This window comes from Calidris pugnax, unplaced genomic scaffold (genome assembly GCF_001431845.1).
Source record: "Calidris pugnax isolate Ruff unplaced genomic scaffold, ASM143184v1 scaffold38, whole genome shotgun sequence".
In the NCBI taxonomy this organism is placed as follows: domain Eukaryota; kingdom Metazoa; phylum Chordata; class Aves; order Charadriiformes; family Scolopacidae; genus Calidris; species Calidris pugnax.
The window spans coordinates 11,878,040-11,894,566 of record NW_015090995.1 but is presented as its reverse complement, the minus strand read 5'-3'; the positions used below and the strand labels follow the sequence as shown (position 1 = coordinate 11,894,566).

At 39.6% G+C, this 16,527-nt stretch overlaps 1 protein-coding gene across 5 annotated transcripts in view; it reads left to right on the top strand.

Moving 5' to 3' along the window:
• Positions 1–16,527, top strand: part of ACSL4 (acyl-CoA synthetase long-chain family member 4) — a 62,945-nt gene that overhangs the window by 8,581 nt on the left and 37,837 nt on the right. For all 5 annotated transcript variants that reach the window (XM_014955089.1, XM_014955094.1, XM_014955091.1 and 2 more), the window contains exons 2-5: positions 1,642–1,734; positions 5,595–5,688; positions 9,589–9,734; positions 9,977–10,158. The gene's annotated coding sequence lies outside the window, so the exon portion shown is untranslated. The remainder of the gene's footprint in view (positions 1–1,641; positions 1,735–5,594; positions 5,689–9,588; positions 9,735–9,976; positions 10,159–16,527) is intronic.

Genomic DNA, 16,527 nt, shown 5'->3' with positions numbered 1-16,527 from the left:
TGAGGGGGGGGGGGGGGGGGGGGAACTGCTGTGCAAGAGCAGCCAGGTGAGAGGAGTGAGAATATGTGAAAGGAACAATCTGCAGACACCAAGGGCAGTGCAGAAGGAGGAGAAAGAGGTGCTCAAGGCACCAGAGCAGAGATTTCACTGTAGCCTATGGTGAAGACCATGGTGAGGCATGTAAAGACATTGTTTTATTAAGTTATTGAGGAAAAATGGGTATACTCACATGTTTCTGTGGAAGTTTATGCATTTCATAAAGTGTAGGAGCCTCCCACAACACAGAGGCCAAGTTTAAGTTCTTTGTTATTTAAAGGTTTATTTGACCCTTTTGTTAAAAAGACTACGTGGAATAATGAGCCCTCTAGTGGTTGTTCATCCTCTTAGAGTCTCATTATAATGCTCTATTAACTAATACAATAAAAAAATGTATTCTTTCTTTTTCCGTAGCAGCACCCTTTTTGTTGTTTTATGTCTCGAGGAGGTTGCTACCACTGCTTGTCTACACACAGGAAATGAGAGAGCGAGAACTGGACTGGTTCTGCTCTAGTGATACATGACACACCTGCATGATGCGTGATGCTCTTCTAAGAGGGAATTTTACTTTAAATACCAAGAACGTATGCCTTTTTCTGCAAAAGGTGTGATGTCAGGGCAGTAAGTCCAAACTGGAGGGTTTGGTGGTGGCCCAGGCACCAAGCATTGAGAGAACAGCTGTTGGGAAGAGGCGTCAGGGTTTGCAGAGAGGCGGGCAGGGATCGTGTGCTCTCCTGTTCCAGCTGGGAGAGGGAAATAGGCTTTGCAGTTCTCAAATGAGATGGGGCAGAAGGAACCAGCTCTACACTGCAGCAGTCATCGGACTGAAATTTAGTGATAAATAACTTGAATTAAGTTTTCTTGAAATGTTTAAGGATTGAATTTTTTTGAAAGGGGTTGATGTGTAAATACAAAGAGGGATTTTTTGCTTAGGCCAATGTAACACACGGTACTTGAAGGAAACAGGAAAGTATGCATCATATGCAGATTTAATACCTCTGCTTATGTTCTCATCTCAGTATTCAGATGGATCCTGTAGTCGATGGCTCCTGTATTCATACTACCTCAGTGGATGCTTGATAACAGTTTTCAGTACTAGAGCAGGGGAGGCAAAAAGAGCTCTCTATATTTATCAGGACTAGTGCCCTGTGTATGTGTGAGCATTTTAACAGCTTGGCTGTTGGTATGCATCGTGCTTCAGAGCTAGTTGCTTTTTGTTCTCTCCTCTGGCTGATTGCTGGGAAGCCTTTTTCCACAATCTCAACCTTGATGCAATCTTTTCCCGCCTGGACAGGGGCTCAGGGCTATGGTACTCAGTACAGGTGCTTTACCCAGCAGATCATATTGAAGTCAGCAAGAGATCTTTCCATTTAGAAACTCTGACTAATGGTGAAAAGAGGTACCCAAATTATTTCCTAAAGGCTGCCTTTACTAGAAACAGAGAAAAAGGGATAAGCAGAAACTGTAGTGTGGGTTCATAACTCAAAGGAGTAGCCAGACCTCCGGAAGCATGTAATTGAAAACTTTATCCAATAAAGGGGGAAAGAAGTAACAAAAATATTTATATTGCAGCTTGAAGCATTCCAAGTTATTCGTGTTTTCCAGATCCATTTGCTGCTGTTTATAAAGTCCAAAGAGCACAAATGTCAGCCAGATGACCAAAGAAAACTCGATGTTCAGTCAGGCAAGCAGAATAAGGTAAGCTTTCTCATTAAAAGATTCTTTAAAACCTTCACAATAATACCAGGACATGCCCTCTCCTATTTCTGTAATGCCATGAGGCATCTGCAAATTATGTAAGTGAAACAAGTTATATTTAAAATATGCTCAGTATCTATATAACTGGTATCTTTACCCATGAAGGTATTTGCAGTGGTATCTTGTGAACAGAGAATACTACCTGCAATCGTTTGACAGGGAGGAGATATTTATATGGAAGAAAGTGCAGCATAATCACTGCCTGTCTAATTGGTATTATCAAAATAATTTGATGTAGTCTGACGACTATTTTATAATACTTCAGAATCTGACTTTGTTTCCCCAAATAAAACCTGACAAAGGCAAACAAATCATTCGAGTAGTGCAAGATCAAGTTCAAAGCACCCTGCTAATACAGAGTAAATTCTAACAATGGTGCAACAACCTACCAACGCACTGATTTCTGTGTTGAGATCTTAATGTATTCCCAAAATTCTTAAATATCTTTTGGTTGAATGGTTTTGTTAGCTGGTGGGTCTGCTCCTGCTCCTGTTAAAATATGAAGCACAAATTGCTCTATAACTTAAATCAGCCACCTGAAACATGTAGCCCTGTGTGAGCTTTTTAAACTTTGTATTTTCAGTTAGCATTTGTCAATATTTTAGTCAACTCAGCATCTTTTCCTCACAAGTTTTAATAATAGTTTTAGAGAGCATAGGAACACTAGTGAATCAAACTGAGATAATTGTTCTATGTAATGGATGTAACATAGATCTCAACAAATCAAGTTTTACTAGTCTGCTTTATTTTTACTAATTTCTGTCTGCCCCCACCCCAAGACAATACTTAATTTTAAAGTATTGCACCTATCTAATATTCATGAGGAATGAAAAGAGCTTTTCAAAGGGGTACTAGTCCAATATTCCTCTTATTCGTTAGATATCTTTGTATTTCAGTAACAGATGGGTGGAAAAGTTCTGAGAGACAAACTCTTCATAGTGAGTTACTTACCTGGTAACTGAAGAGAGTCTGCTGGGAAGCCTTGTACAGCTGATGTGAAAATTTCTTAGCTGAGGCAACTTATCTGTTCTGTGAATAAGGAAACCCCACAAATATGCTTTTCTTTCAAAAAAAACCCTGGGTCAAGCAGATGAGTGCAATTTAGTATGATGAACACTCAGCCAAAACTTTGTATTATCTGTAGGGTTAAAGATAGCTCTTACGCATTCACTCGCATACTTTGTAAAACAGTTTAAATGTCACCAGTAGTTGGTATTTTGGGAGGATTTGTTTTGCTGAGATTGACGTATATTGGGTTGTAAACATGCAGATAGTGCACACGTGAACTAATGTCACAGAGCAGATAGGTACAGCCTTCTCAGCTGAGGCACCTGTTTGATTTTGCATGAAAACACTCTGAGTGCATACCAGCATACACACCTTTGCTTCAAGGCACATTTTTCTCCCTTCCCGTATGTGTCTAACTCCTCCCCTCTTGAGGAGTTTTTCTGAGAGAAATTAGGCTAGACATCTGCATCCTGCAATATAATCCTTTGTCACAAAATGTCTTGCATTTTTAATTGAGAATAAAAAATAAAATTGCGCAGCAGGTGGCAGCCCAGGTCCTGCTTGGGTTTAGCCTGATTTGCACCTCTGAGAAGAGAAGTCAGGCTTCCAGTCATGTAGTGGTTACTGCTATTAAAGAGATGTCCTGTCCTTTCTTTGAAGCACGTGATTTTTAGTAAAGAAACGGAAATCACCTATGCCACTGGTCTCTGTCATGCTACAAAAATAGAGTGGTCTGGCAGAAGATCATTAAAAAAAGAAAAGCAGTGACGTATGTGAGCAGCATGATTCACTAGGAATTTGGGATAGAGCTTGCTGTATAGATACAAGTCGTGTCAATAGACTGCCAAAACAAACAGTTAACTAACTCTTGATAATCCTGCTTGAGTATTGCTACACCAACACCTAGATACATCTGCCTATTAGCAGAAACAAGAGGCTTCCACAATGTATTTTTGGGTGTTGGATGGCCTGAATAATCTGCAATATTTTGGCTGGACTGTAAGGAGTAGAATGTAGTAGCCTGAACCTTGTAGAACCGAGGATTTTTAAATTCTCAATCAGATTATGGAATTTAATTCCCAAGTGCTTCTTCTCCCTCCTTTCTTCTCCTGTCCTTAAAAGAGGGGAGTGTTAGGGAAAGGGGGAGGATTCACATCTTCTTTGCAAATGGGGTAGTTTGCTTTGAAATATCTTGAACAAAAATTCTCAGAAAGTCCACATATCAGCTCCAACATTTGCACCCATTCTGTCTCTAGAAAGGCCTAAAAAACTTGATGTTATCATTGAATATTACACATCCTTGTTCAATTTCCTCACCTAGCCTGTGGGGAAAAAAAGGAATCCTTCTGGCAATATGTTGATCATTAGATAAAAACTTCAAAGCATTTATTTATGATTATTTTGGGTTAATGGCAGGTATTTTAATCTTGCTCTGCTAAAACTACTTATTTATTGGCCTGAATGACACCTTTCAGTATTTGGCTGAAGTATCACCTAACACCCAGCGGAATGTCTTAGACCTATGGACTTATGAGGTTATTAGGCTTAATTGGTATTATTACTGTAGACGTCTCATGGTATTGAATATGGCTTGCTTATTTTAAACTTTTAATCCAGTATTAAGAAGAATTGCCATTAAGTTACACCATAAAACCATAATTAGTCTAAAGTGAAATCTTGGATGGTTGATTTAAAACTGTTTAAGCCTCTTGTTCATTACAAATCCTCTGGCATTTTTCCTGAACTCCCTTACGTTTCTGCCAACACTTTCTACAGCATCTGGGCCAGACTCATGCCCAATGTAGCACCAGAGAAGTCAACGGAGTCATATTGCAGATTAATTTGATAATATTGGATAATATTTCGGTCATCTAAGTCGCTGGCCTCTTAGTAAGGACAGAGGCCTATGCTGCTGAAGTCAATGGAAGCTCATTAGGTGCCTGATCCTGTTCTCATGGAGTCTTGTTTTTGTGAAAATATCTGTCCTCGTTCCTTTGCTTTGTGTGATAGCTTCTCTGGGTTTAATTCTGTCTATTTGCGAGATGAATTCTGAAAGGTCCTAAATTTTGTGCATGGGGTATAAAGTAATAGGAATTGCATTGAGGTAACATTTCCTGGTTTTACTACAAAAAAAAAAAAAAGCAAAACAGAAAATTGGATAGAGGTCACAGAAATTAAGAAAGTAATAGGTTTACCATTAAATGAGTAGCAGAAGTAAAAGATGTTTAGAAACTAGAATGTTGTTTCTGTTTGTGGTGCTTCCCCTGTACTGCAAGTAGTCTGTGCCTTTCAAGTGCCGTTGTAGCATGTTGGAGAGGAATATAAAGGTATTTAATATTTGAAATGATTAATAGAGGAAAAAGGAAGAAACTGTAGCATTGATTATAAATCTGATGTTGTGAGTAAATCTGAACAAGGAGACTGGTGCTTTGGTTTTTTTCTCATCTGAATTTCCTACCTGAGGCATTGGACAAAGCTTCTTTCACAGGATAACTAGGCTTCACTATAAAAACTGTATGGGGAAAAGGTATCCCACCTTATAAGCTTTCTATTGTTTCTAGCTCTGTGCATGAGCTGAAGTTGATCAGATAACTTCTGTACAAGAATATAAACAGCCACATGTGACTTCACTAGTTAAAGGCCTAAGAGTGTTTTTAAACTTGAGATCAATTTGCTTTTTTGAAAAGAATTTTATATTGGGTCAGAATTTTGGGTACATGGGATTTATGTGGCAACATGGTTTATGATGGAAATGTTGAATAATGTTGAATGAACTTCTATATTATTAACAGCACAAGTTGTACAATGAATGGTCAGCCCTTGTTAAACAAGGAATCCATGGAAGAAAAAGAGCTAGAAATTCAAATCAGTTAAAAAAAACAACAGGTAAGCTTCATTAGATCTGTTTAATTGTTTATTAGATCTGTTTATTCTGCATAGCAATATTTAAATCTATTGGCTTTTTCTCCTGTGGTCAGCCATTTCTGGGAAAGGAAGTGTACATCTGTGTAACATTGAACAAGGAGGTAGCTTTTATTTCTCTCCTCTTCAGCAGCATTGTGTCAAATGCTCAAGCTGAAGTTTCGGACTTCCTAATTGTAGTACAAAAGTCAGAGATGTTTCAATATTTCTACATTTTCTTTACTGCATGGGCTAATACTAAGAAGCATGTCAATAAAAGGTGGTACCTGGAATTACAAGGTAATTGCAGGCACTGTTGTGAAAACATACAGTTAAATGTTTGGCTGCCATCAGTACTCTGTGGATAGACTGAAGACATTAAGACAAGAGCAAAACCGAGTGGCACAGTTTATGGTAGTATCCTTCAGACTGGTACTGGCCTGGCACGTAACTAACCCCAGGTACTTTTTTCTAAACTATTTCCCATTAACTTATCTGAAAATGGGCTCTAGTGATTTGACATTCACATTTATTCACTGATAGGAGTCCAAATGCAATTCCTTGCAGAGTATGTATGTGCTGCATACGGTCGTGGGCTCAGACCTGTTTCCAGTGGTGCTTTCATGGGCTGGGAGGCTAAAACACCTGTTCTGTTCTTTTACTTACATTTGAAGGTTTCTAGTCTAAAAAGACACGGTTGGATTTCCTTTTCTTTTTCACCTTTACCCATGATCTCTAGCTAATGCTTGCTTTTTCTGGAGTTCATTGGAAAACAAACCAACCAACCCAGGGACGCTGGAATTGTGTCAGTATAAACACGTAGTTTCTTCTGTCATTGGACAATCTGACATCTGGATGGGGCTTTGAGCAACCTGGTCTAGTGGGACATGTCCTGTGGCAGGAAGGATGGAACTAGATGAGCTTTAAGGTCCCTTCTAACCCAAACCATTCTATGATTCTATGATCTTTTGTCCTGCCCAAAGGAGCCCTGGTCTGGAGCTGACGACTGAATTGTCGTCTTTCCTGATTAATTGCCTTGATGAGTTTTCTGCTTAAGGTGTTTTAACACTTCTGTAACATTTAAAATCAACTGTTTGCACTCCAACTGCACAAAAAAGCCTTGCAAAGCTTGTGGGATGTCTGGGGGAATAGATTGCCCCCTCCTCCCAGCCAGCCAGGTCTGCTTTGGTGAACATGGACACAAAGCGCGTTCCCGACGGCAGTACTGGGAGTTTGCAGTTAACTTCAGTGGAAGCAGATTGCAGGCTGGATTCATAAAGAAACAAAAGTAGTGAGAGAAGATTACTTTATAAGGAAGTGTATTCAGATATAAACCAAACTTTGATACACAGCAGAGATAAGAAGGGGCAAGAGTGAAATTATGTTCCATTATGTGCTTTGTAAGTCTCCAAATTATAGAATTTATGTTTTAATATGAGAAATTTGCTCATAAGAAGCATCAGCCCAAGACAGATGCATCTGGTGTTTTGGGAGTTCAAAGCTCACCATATCATACATAAATCCAGTGTGAAAACATGTCTTGGAAATCAGTCTGCTTTGTTTTAAGCAATCCTTTAAATTCTGAGAACTAGCACATTGTCCTCCACTACATACTCTGCACGTGTGATTGTCAGAGCTCGCTGAACAGCCTCTGCAGGCAGAACTAACCCATACCGTGGGTTAGTTATACACTAACACATACTGTGAAGAGAGGAAAGATGCCACCACTACTGTGCTCCATTGTCCTAAAGTAAGATTTATGCTACTCTGGACTTTTTTCCTGAAGGGTGTTACTGTAAATACTGGGCAATACAGTGTAAAGAAAAAGTAGCCGTAGTGCTGTTTGTAGCCTTGGTAATCGGGAGATAAGCAAGGCCAAGTTTGTGAAGAGGAACATGTCTTGTTAGGCCCAGTGATATAGTTGTAAGAAGTTGTGAAAATAATATTCTAAAACTTGGTAAAAGATGGAATTGCTCAGGCTGTTTGACTAGGGAATATAATGTACCTTTTGTTACCCTGCCTATTTTTGCACTACCTTCTAATTTTCTCAAGCTGCTACAAGTCTCTTATTTGAAGATGCTTCTATTGTATATTAATGAAGAAGTTAAATTATCTAGGCAGCATAGGCTGAAGCTGAAACTCCCCCAGGCATCATCTTTCTTAACTATCATTGTCCAGTAAGAAAATAGGTCTGTAAGTGATACTATTCACCTGAACAAAAAGAAACTGTTATCGTGGTATTTGTCAGCTGTGTGTAATGCTGATACCTGAGCTGTCCTTTGGAACCAGATATCGTTACAGATAATGTGGTGGTGTCTACTTTCATGCAGTTTTGGATTCTGAGTACAAGAGCAGAGAACACCTCAGAATGCAGCCATTCCCCAGCTCTAGTGTCTGCCAATATTTGGAACTAGGTTTCATCCACAAGCATTTACTTCTTAACTATTACAATAGTAGCAATTACTTTTGCAAACAATTTGCGTATTTGGTGTCATGTGAATAAATTAAATAATTGACTCCAGGAATCAACTTGTAATAGAACTACTGACAGAAATGAAAGCAGAGTCATTAGAAGTAGGCAGAACTAACCCATACCGTGGGTTAGTTATACACTAACACATACTGTGAAGAGAGGAAAGATGCCACCACTACTGTGCTCCATTGTCCTAAAGTAAGATTTATGCTACTCTGGACTTTTTTCCTGAAGGGTGTTACTGTAAATACTGGGCAATACAGTGTAAAGAAAAAGTAGCCGTAGTGCTGTTTGTAGCCTTGGTAATCGGGAGATAAGCAAGGCCAAGTTTGTGAAGAGGAACATGTCTTGTTAGGCCCAGTGATATAGTTGTAAGAAGTTGTGAAAATAATATTCTAAAACTTGGTAAAAGATGGAATTGCTCAGGCTGTTTGACTAGGGAATATAATGTACCTTTTGTTACCCTGCCTATTTTTGCACTACCTTCTAATTTTCTCAAGCTGCTACAAGTCTCTTATTTGAAGATGCTTCTATTGTATATTAATGAAGAAGTTAAATTATCTAGGCAGCATAGGCTGAAGCTGAAACTCCCCCAGGCATCATCTTTCTTAACTATCATTGTCCAGTAAGAAAATAGGTCTGTAAGTGATACTATTCACCTGAACAAAAAGAAACTGTTATCGTGGTATTTGTCAGCTGTGTGAGCTGTCCTTTGGAACCAGATATCGTTACAGATAATGTGGTGGTGTCTACTTTCATGCAGTTTTGGATTCTGAGTACAAGAGCAGAGAACACCTCAGAATGCAGCCATTCCCCAGCTCTAGTGTCTGCCAATATTTGGAACTAGGTTTCATCCACAAGCATTTACTTCTTAACTATTACAATAGTAGCAATTACTTTTGCAAACAATTTGCGTATTTGGTGTCATGTGAATAAATTAAATAATTGACTCCAGGAATCAACTTGTAATAGAACTACTGACAGAAATGAAAGCAGAGTCATTAGAAGTATTGTGTAAATGAAGCATATTATATTAATATTTCTTGCATATATGACTTCACTTGTAAACCTGAGGAACAACATGTACAAGTAGGTAGCAGCTACTGATAGAACAAACTGATTGTGTAAGTATGTTGTCTTCTGTTTTAACTGCAAAAGGGAAGTCAATGTCACAAGTGCAAGCACTTAAAGCAATCACAGTGGCGTTAACTTCACCACAGTGTTAAAGATTGGAGTTTACCTGGATTCTTCATTAAAAGTGCTTTTGCTCTACAGATCTGAGTGCTGAGTCAAATCCTTGATCTCATGGGAAGTACTTTTTAAGCTAAGAATTCAAATTATCTTTTTGAAAGACACTGTGTTAAGGTGTACTTCTCATCTTTGTATGTCATTTCTCTTTTTTTCATGGATAGACATCTTGCATACCACAAACGTTTATGAATGGAAACAGATCAATAGAGACCCACAGATTTTGACAATGAAGCTACTAGGCAAAGGAAATGTTGACTTGTTGACTGAAAAATGCTACTAAGAATGTTACTCTGGCATATTTGTCCAGGTAAGCAAGAGCCTATATAGACATACCTGGATGGGAGAGATAAAAGTGTATGTGGGGAATGTTTTGTGGGTGACTTCTAAAGGGTCTGAAAAAGGTGACCAAGAAAAGTAAAATCATACATGTTTATTACACTGTTCAGTGTAATACACAAAATTTCTGAGGGGGTCTGTACCACTACTGCAAGCTATCCATAAATACCATTTTAAAAGACTCTTCTGGAATTTGTGTTCTTTTTTCAATAGTCCACATTGCTATGGAGGCAATTCTGTTAGACTGATGGAAAACAATGCAGTGATCAATCAGCCTGTGAAGAAAGAGATTGTGCTAGAAAAAAACAAGATACGACTAAAAGTTTTGCTGCAGAGACAGAATGAAAATAATATAATTTGAATTCCAGCAAAATCCTGCCATTTTGACAAGCTGGGTAAGTGAGATTCTTACAGGTATTCTATCTTGTAAATCATGACAGAGAGGATGGAAGCTGCAAGACTGTCTTGTAAGGACTCCCTTACAAGTTCAGGAACAAGCTGAAGCAGAATTGCTGGAGCATGTCAGGGCAGACTGGCAGCTTGCAGTAATTTAGACAGGATGTGTAGAATATTTTAAGACAGGAAGGCTACCTACTCGCTTTAAAGCATATATAATAGTTCTGTTCTTGGGCTGGAGTTTCTGTTGTCACACCATAATTTCACCTTCTGGGCACAGTGATTCCTGAAAGAAAAAGAGGGTATATCTGATGAAAGCCAGATGAGTTTGTACTGATTCTTATAGGGATATATAATCATAGAAATAGATGTTCCAAGAGTCATTTACAGTTTGTTTAAAAAAATTACACAAGGGAGTTCACACTAACAAGAAGACTTGTGTAAGTAGATTGCCAATTTATCACCAAATAATTCTCAGAAATTTCTCTTAGATGTTATTTTACATTAACAAGTACAGAAAAGAGCTCATAGTCTGTCAGCCTTAAGATTTTTGGGTTTGGCTTTAAGAATTGAAACATCAATAAACAGAGAAACCCACCATTTAATCTTTGTGTAATAGTCATATTGTTACATAGGAAGCCAGTTATTCTAAAATAGGTTTTCCTTCATGTACCAAAACACGTTTTGGACATAAGCTTATGTCTGTCCTTCATGCAAATCTACTGATGCATGTTTGCCCCCCAAAGTTACAGGAATGACTGCAAACAGATAAGCAGTAAGTTGAGTCATTGTAATCTTACTGACATCTCACGTTACAAATTGGGAGGAATACGTGAGAATGACTGGTAGGGGAGTGCAGCGCAGGATATTGCTTGTACTTGCCTGTTACTTATTCTTTAGAAATGTACTTGAAGCCGCAGCCAGCCCACAGGGCATACATGATTAGGACTTGTGTTATTTTTTTAATCGAGTATCATATTTTTACAAAAATTGAGGTCAGATGACAGATTGGAACAAAGTTAAGGTGAACAAGTAAATTTTTTTTGTTATCTAGATACTAAATAAAAAAAATAAGTCATGGAAAGAAGTATCCATTAGGAGGTGGGTCTTGCTCTTTCCATCAAGACAAACTTCTGCCGTGGCATATGTAAATAGCAAGATTATTGAGGTCAAGGTCCTTACAGAATTTTAGTCTTTGCTCTAATGAATTTCCCAAATGGTTTCATACTAAATTAGGGCACCATAGTGTTTAAAATGTTGTGATTCCCTTAAAGGAAATTGTAAGACTCAAAAAGTCCTGATGAGAAGAGTGTGAAATAGATCAGAAGATGACAGTTATTAAGCCATTTTTTTAGGCATAACCTATCCTAATCTAATTGGCTCTTTAGAGTCAACCTGGCTTGTTATGGCTATTACTGTGTTGTGCACTTTAGACTGGATCTTGTGAAAAATTAAGAAAACATTTATATATATATCATTTTTATAGCATTTTATTTTCTTTCTTTTTAATGTCTCTAGGCAGCACTAGAACATATTTCATTATGTGAGAACTACTTGAAGTCCTCCTTGTGATGGCTGTTCAAAGTTTTAAGTACTTTGTTTTGTACAATGATCTAATGATGGTACAGTTACATATGTTCTACTAGTAAGACATGTAACTGTTTGCACTAACAAAACTAAATTTAGAGCGGCAAGTCTTTCCCTAGATTTCTTGTGGTATAGATCAGCAATGTCTCTATCAATACTGCTTTCCTTTCTTGAAATGTATATTCTTCAATCAGGAACGCCATCTCCATAGACCATCCTCTTTAGGATCTAATACTCTAAAGCTCTGCTCCTGATAGGGCTTTTCAGTTTTATCATAAACTGTACAGTAAGACAACACTGAAACTGCATCCTCCTTTGGTGTTACCTGATGTGCCAACCTACTGGGGTCAACGGTACCGTCTATGAAGTGCTGATTTAACCCAAGATCATTAAAGAACTACGTGCCGCCTTTCAGAATCAAAATCCAAGCACAAAATCATGACTCTGTGCTGTCGTAGCTATGGTATCTTGAAGGCTACTGGGCTGTATGTAGTGCTATGTAGCCCCCTATGTCTGATGAATTAATTGAGTATATCTCAGTTAAAGTCTCTGAAATGCTGCAGATATTTAGGTGTTGTGGTGCATAATATCTGGGTACTGCTACAGTAAGTTGTCTCTCTTACTGCCTAAGCAGGCAGAAAGTTACTGTCAGGCATTACCTCTGGAAATAAAAAGTAGCTCTAAACCCTGCAGGGATCTGAGTAGGTAATGAATGTGAAGTTTTTACAGAATACAAATGTTATTTCTGCGAGCAGCTACATGTTTCTGTTTCATGTATGGAATATGGCTTAAAACAAAGATTTAATTATGTAATGCAAGTATATGTTCAAGGCTTCCAAACTGCTGTACACTCTTCTACATACTGACTCAGAATGAGAAGTCGTATCGTATCTGTGTAGATCAATGTACCAGAATTGGTTAAATGTTTTTAGTTCAGAAGACGTAGCAAACTTTGTCTCTACCTTTCCCCTGCTCCTCCCCAATAGGCCCAGTGTGTTGGCTGTAGATACTAGATGAGATAGAGATCGTTTTATTCTTTATGTAAAATAGAGAAATCGGTTCTTTTATGGCAACTGTTCTAAACAGATTTGCAGATAATTTTCCAATCAGTTTTCATGTATAAGAGTAAGTAGGGAATGGAAGTAGCTTGACCAAAAGGCATCAAAGAACAAAACGATTCCCACATTTGGAAGCAGGCCCCTTCTCTTAAAACACTGCCCTTTATTCAACAGGCCATCCTTCAACTCCCCCCCCACTTGAAATTCCTCCTTGAAATGCACTTCTCTGGAGAGATCAATAATCCTTTGTGTCACCGAGTGTGTATGACTGACCGCTATGTCGGTTTTGTTGTGTTGTCTTTTAAAACCTAAGAGTCAGTTGAAAAGATCTAGAGTGAACAAAAGCATGTTGGTCCTGATGAGCAGAGTGAATGCCGAGGTCTAACGTGCTTCAGGGTTTTTTTTATGATGTTCTCTAAGTTTATTGAGAAGTAGCAGAAATACTTTTTTTTTTTTTTTTGGAAAGGGAATGCATGAAAACTTTACCAGCCTGAGACAAAACTGAGGCAACTTTTTCTGGAGAGGGCTTACTACAAAGTGGCGAAGTTTGTGTACAAAATTTGTTTTCTGGTTTTTTGATTCTAACTGTACACTCTGTGAAGAAACAGGATTGCATCAAAGAAATAGTTGATTTCACCAGTCACTGCTCCTAATATAAATAAACAACCCACAAGGCTCCAAATATTGATTTACTACTTAGATTAAAAGTGCTGACATTATGCAATCCCTTTGCTGATATCGGGAATGAGGTGAGAAGCTGTTGACTATTTGCAAGCTTGCCCTGAATCATGGGTGAAAAGCCTTCTAGATTCACTTTAGTCTCTTCTCAACATACCTTTCTCTTGCTTCTATTTGACTTCTGTGATCAGGATGAAAATTAGCATTGGTTCAGAGCAATTGGACTGTCTGGAAGTTCTGTTATGCTGGTCACATTCCAGAGAGATCACTGCTGGGGTTTTTCTTACCGGAAAGATACAAAGCAGTTGCAACATGAGAGAAAATGAGAATTCTTTCAGGCAGATTTGGGTTTAAAGACAGTATGACATACTGTTACATAAAGGCAGTTTTAATTTTTGTTTGTGGACTCCTAAAATGTTTGCAAAGGCGTTTCTGCGCTCTCATAGTGAATGTAAACTCCTGACAATAGGCTTGTTAGCTACCTGTTTTGAAGCCTTTAGAAGTATTCCATTTATGCCATTTACCCTCAGAGTATTGCTAGTTGACCGTAGCTTTATTTATAGAGAGCAAATAAATCTGTCTCTGCTTTGCTTTAAAAAAAAAACATGTTTGAAAGCTTTCAAAGACTAGTTTAAACAGAACTATTCTGTATGACAAATAAAAGAGCAAGTGACACATCAGTAAATCCTATGTAATTCAGTTAGGCATTTCCATACCTGTAGCTACAGGGGAAGGTTTCCCACAATGCTGTTTCTAAAGCCTCCACAGAACAAGGTACAAATATGTGACTCTTCACTTGGAGTCCCTCTCTGTAGTGAGTTTAATTTTAGGACTCGTTATTGTAAGTGTAACCTGACAGGTTGTATTTTTTCCTTAGATAGTCAAATTTCAGCGAAGCTGGAAACAAATTTTGGTTAATTACAAAGATGTTCATCCTTCTGAAACAAACAAAGCCTTTTTTTTGTTGAGCATCCCCAACAACGCCACCAAACCTGGATGTCATTCCATGGTGCCCGGCCTGGGGACATGAGTGGACAAGCCCTGCAGGCACTAAGATTCCCCATGGAGCTTGTTGCTATGGCACGCAAGGCCAGCCTGCCCAGAGTTGAGGAGGTTCTTGAGGGGGTCCCATGGCCTGGTGAGGTCTCCAGTAGGGAGGGCATAAAGGAAGAGGTGAGAGAAGAGCTGCACTCCACAGGAGTACACAATCAGGAGCACGTGAAATCCAGGAGGGAGCAAGAACATGCAGTCTGAGGTAGCGAGATGGAAGCTCCAACTTAAATTTGTTTGAGGTACTATGAAACTGCACCTGGAAAACATGAGACTCCTCAGCCTAGAGGAGATGAATGAGGTAGTAGTGCACGGAATCTGTGATACAAATCTATAAAACAAGGAGTGGCATTAAGAAGTAGTTAAGATAGAATGATAATTCGTGGTTAATTAACACAAAAGTCAGGGGACATCAAATGGAAATACCAGACAGAAGGCTCAAAACATCCAGAAGCAATCTTCACACAGCAAGAAGTTAAACTGTGGAACTACATTAAGCTGTAGGTGCCAGAAACATATCTGGATTAAGAAAGCAGTTGGAGTTTTCTTCCATTAATTTGCCTATCAAGACCAGAAATAGACTACTTGTAGCTAAAAGTCTCTGAGCTGCAGAACTTGTTATCTTCCCAGGAGATGACCAGCTGCCATTGGACACAGCACACTGTGTACGCTCGGTCTCTGCTGGCCCACGGTGGCCATTCCAGCCCTCCAGCTGGCTCAGGCACAGAACATGCTTCCCTACCCACCACTGGGACACAGCACGGCAAATCCAAGCTCATTTAATTCAAAATTTAAGACTATAGGAAGTATAAAATAGTTGGAACAAATTACAAATATATTCTTTTGCACATTTGCTGTTTATGAAAAAGATTTAGAAAATAGGCTAATGTGTCAGTGTTTTAGTTGGAAAAACGATTTTCAGCAAGTCTGTTTGCCCAAACTCTCCTGAACAGAGGGAAGTTAGATCAAAAAATATTGCATCTGCATAACACAGATGTGCCTTTGGGCATCTTGCACAATCCAGGCCCTCTCATTAGTGATGATTTCACATTAAGCAAAACAGTGGGGTTTGAAACAAATTAGAATGCAGTGAGAGTAATAACGGACTGTGCTAGAGTTCATGAAGCCCGAGCAAAGGGAAGACCACACAGTGGTTCATCTGAGCCAACATCCAAGGAAGTGATGCGCTTGTTGCTTCTCTAAGAACGAGAGCTCTTAAGTATAACATCCACATTGCACATTCAGTTGTTGCCAGAAAGTTGTCACCTCCTGCAAGGTGTTGTCTTTTATAGGAACAAGCTCCTGTTACCAAATATAGCTATGGCTTGTTTTGTAATTTTGCTTTTTTCACGCTCGGTCCCACTCCATATGGGGTGGGGGAGGATTGTGCTGGACTTGGGCTCGGCATAGATGGAGCATGGAATGTTTTCCTCTTCCTTTACGCGTTGTTAAGTGGCTGTGTCTTGCTTATAAAGTTAGTTATTTTGTGTTAGTTTTCTTCTGAAGAAGCCTCAGACTCCAAAGCACATAAAGCCATCTGGTAAACTCTGGCATGAATCACAGGGATATTTGTGGCCTCTGGCTTTTCGCACCGCGCTGTGAGTAATGCCGGTCGCTCTCGTCAGTGCTGCTGATGAAACCCACCTCTTGAGGGCCGAGCGAAGAACGCGGGGGCCTCCGGCCCGGCCCGGTGGTCCCCAGAGGGGCTGGAGGCGAAGCCGGGTGACCGACCCCGGTCCGGCCTGGGAGTCTGGGACCCCCGCCATCACAGCTCCCACTTGGAGCCTCCCCACGAGGGCGGGGAGAACGGCTGTGCTGGGCTGTGAGGTGGTTTGCTGGTTTTTGAGGTGTTTTTGGCCGTGTGGCAGTTGGTGTGGGTACCTCGCGCGGGGCAGGGGCGGTGTGGCGGCTCTGCCCAACGCTCGCCGCCGGCCCGGCTTCCCCCGCCGCACCGCACCGCCTGGCCGGAGGGGACGGCGCCACGGCAAGGCCCCC